This window comes from Centruroides sculpturatus, unplaced genomic scaffold (assembly GCF_000671375.1).
Source record: "Centruroides sculpturatus isolate CEXI.00-Female unplaced genomic scaffold, Cexi_2.0 scaffold1264, whole genome shotgun sequence".
In the NCBI taxonomy this organism is placed as follows: domain Eukaryota; kingdom Metazoa; phylum Arthropoda; class Arachnida; order Scorpiones; family Buthidae; genus Centruroides; species Centruroides sculpturatus.
In genome coordinates this window covers 168,063-171,855 of record NW_019385539.1, presented here as the reverse complement: position 1 = coordinate 171,855, position 3,793 = coordinate 168,063, and positions in this window count along the sequence as shown.

Here is a 3,793-nt window from a genome sequence, read left to right as displayed (position 1 = left end):
CGGTTAATAACTAGGAAGCACGATCCGGGTTCGATCCGGTCATAGAAGAAGACGTGGGATAATTCTCTGGTTGTACGTAACGCGTTACGTGGTTAATTTGTCGGGGCGGGTGTAGATTTTAGAATTTTTTTGTCTTAGCTGAGAATTATGCGAAAACCTTATAACTTCCTGTATCTATTCGTATGTTACATCTATCCCTCGCTAGTATTGTGTTGTTTAGACTTATAGATTTGGGTTTGCAGATCCGTTTTATCGTTTTTAAGCTCGTAGTTTTGCATATTTTTGGGGGAGTAAATAAATACGCGGACTTTATCGTATTTCTAAAAAAACACGTCGAATACTTGAAAAGTAAGCTAAGTGTGTCTTCCCTCTCCAGTTGAAATTTCTTTTGAAGAACCGAAAGATTACACACGTCATGGTCAATAGTTACGAATTGAATCATTGACAGTGCACTCGAACTCGGAGCCATTCCTGTTTATTAACACGTGACGCCCGTCAAAGGTCGGTGTCGTTAAGCATTTAAAGAGACTTCCGTTCTATATCCTTTCGCCTTCGTTTAGACTTAAACTGATTTAATCCGGCGGCTAATTCCTGTTTAATAAGGAATCGGATGATAAACGGAGATACAAATTGATAATTAACTCTTTACAAATTTGTAAAATGTTTAATTGCTTGTTGTAATCAGTCCATTTAATCTAGTTTTACAATTCCAGACAGAATAAATTAACTTTTTTCTACTTTCAATCGCGGCTCGGTCTTGGTAAAAAAAGAAAAACAAATACAATTAATTTCCTCAAAAAATTATTTTAATTATTCCAACGACCTGTTCCGAAAGACCTGGGAATTTAATTTAATTTTACTTCAAATTCTTTCCGGTTATTTGAACTATTTCCAAATATTTGTCTATTTTATAAAGCATAAAAATTAAATAAAGATTTTTCTTCTCTAGTCTGATCTGTTGGTCCATCGATCTATTGTTTTTTGCTGTTGTTTTCGTAATTTTCTTTGTTTTTTTCTTAATCTTTCTAACATCTGTCTCAATCTCTTCTATTATTTCGATGTCTTCATTTTCGTGGTAATCGGGATTTTTTATTCTCGCCCCTTCACGAGTTGCTTTGTCCGGATTAAAGGGGAAAGTTTGAATGATGCGATCATTTTCAGATGTTATATTTTTCTGTATTTATCCTATTCTATTTTTGATCTTTCAATGTAAGGCTTCTTAGCTTCAAATTCCAATTGTTTCCATCTTTTCCCCAATATTCTTGTCACTTTAGTGACTCGCCTTACTCCCGCTGCTTGAAGTATTTTTATTATCGATAGGATAAGTCTTAATAACTTTACACGGTATTGTTATTTATCACAGGAAACAATGAGAATGTATCCAGCAGTTCCTATAACGGCTAGATTATCGGAAGAAGAAATATCTGTTGGTAAAGATGTCATTTTTAATACTTTTCAAATAGCATTACGTTCATAAAACACTGACAACTTTAACATTTGACAGGCAACCAGATTTTTCCTTCAAATTGTAATTTTCTGATATCGATTTATCATCTTCAGCGAAATTCAAGATATTTCCCTAATCCGAACAAATTCGATCCACTTCGATTTCTTCCATCAAATTCAGCAAATAGGCATCCTTATTGCTTTATACCATTTTCAGCTGGGAGAAGGAATTGCATTGGTAAGTTTTATAAAAATTTAAGTAAGGGTTTAAATTATTATTAAGAATTTTTATTTATTTTCGAATTGATTCGGCATCACATGTTCTCAACAAATAAGGAATTTCAGAGGTTATTGATCTGTTTTTCTTTTAAATGCTAAATAAATCTATTTATATAATACAATAAAACAGCCATTTTCTTTTCTTTTCATTTATTTCTTACACAAATTATTAAGTTTTAAATACCATTAATACAAAATATTAACAATTTCATTGTCATAACTTGCATTTATTTTTTATTTTCTGTATTAAAATGTGTTTTTTAATCCTCTGCGCTACAAAACAAAACAGTACAAATACATTAATTGTAATTTACAATAATGTATTTGAACAAAATCGTGCCCCTCACACACTAACATCTATAGATACAGAAACAACCCTTGAATATTTTTGCATTTTTTAACATGTGAAAGCTTCCAATCCAAGTGTAAATATCTGGTAGGGTCATCTTTTCTCACCGATTGCCACAGTTTCCCTCTGTTATATATAATAGCCGAGTAACTAAAATTACAAGATATATATATATATATATAACAGAACACGTTATTGAGAGAATAGGATAATATATTCGAACAATCCAAAAGCCAAAACGATGGAGTGTGCAGCCTTTCCAGCTATAATACTCCGATAGAGCAAAAGCGTAAGCATCTAATAATCCGGCCGAAGCTTTTAACTGCTTGGCCTTGGGTAAGAATGCGGAATAATGCCTTCCGGGATGTCTTTTAAGTGTAACTGGCTTTTATTCAGGTGTTACAGAGGTGGAGAAAACCCAGAAAACTCCACACGGCCAGCCCATCCGGGAAGGGTGCAAACTTACGACCGAACTCCCAGTGTTCAGGGAACAGAACCACTTTGGCCATTGTCTGTTTATTTGATCAAGTATCATTTAAGAACATTTGAACCGATTTCTATGAAACTTTGTATGTACTGTACATTAATTCAGGATAGTATACATCATTTTCTCTAGCTTGTAGCCCGGTACCTCAATTAGTTATGTATAATTTTAAAATATATAAACGTCAATAATTATCTCTTGTATATTTATGCAAATTATAAACTTAATATTTCTCATTAATTAGTATTTATATAATAATTTTACACAATCTGAATTACGAATGTTATATTTGTAGGTAATCGTTACGGAATGTTGGTGATGAAAATCTTTTTAGCAATTGTCTTCACACATTTAAACATTGAATCAATAGGGAAAGTTACACCAAAAATTATGGGAATAGCTTTGGAGTCGAATGTACCATTCCATTTCAGAATAAAATGTAGATGTTAAACTTGCTGTTATTCACGGAATATAATTATAAAAGTCTAAGAATAATTTTCCATATATGAAAATTTATATTATAAATACAGAATTTGAAATAATATATGTCTCAATATCTTATTTTCGTGTACATTTTTTCACAGTATTAAAAATAATTTGATAAAAAATTAATTTTTTGTTATTAGATATTGATATTTCTTAACTTGTAAACGTTGAATTAACAACGTTTACAAGTTAAAAACAGTTAGGATTTTTAAGGAATATTTTTGGACTGTAATATTGTGTATTGTAATATTTTAAATATTACAGTTCAAATCGAAACAAGTGCTATACGGTGACATTTCTAGACAGTGGTGTTAGTTAATTAAATATGTGAGACTGGGCCTTGTTTACTTATCTACAACCTTACCTAAATCGTTAACGATACTCTTTTATCGTTTAAATTTCAAATTTACAGGGCTGTGGATTCACGTAAAAATCTACTGACTCGAACTCCGACTTCGTTTCATATACATAACAAGTTGGTAAGTAAAAATGGAGTCAGAGTCGATGGATTTTTTGAAGACTCTGACTCCGACTCCGGCCAAAACACCAAAACTCCACGACTCCGACTCCACAGCTCTGCAAATTTCACACCTGGTAGTTTATCACTCAACAAGTTCTCGGTCGCTAAAGGACCTATTATCGCAAGTTGTCAAATGAATATAACTAGAGACCGATATTCGAGGCAGTTGCCGCCATTCCTCCGACCTGTTACCGACTTCACCCGACCCTCAGAAGTGATTTTTCGTTGC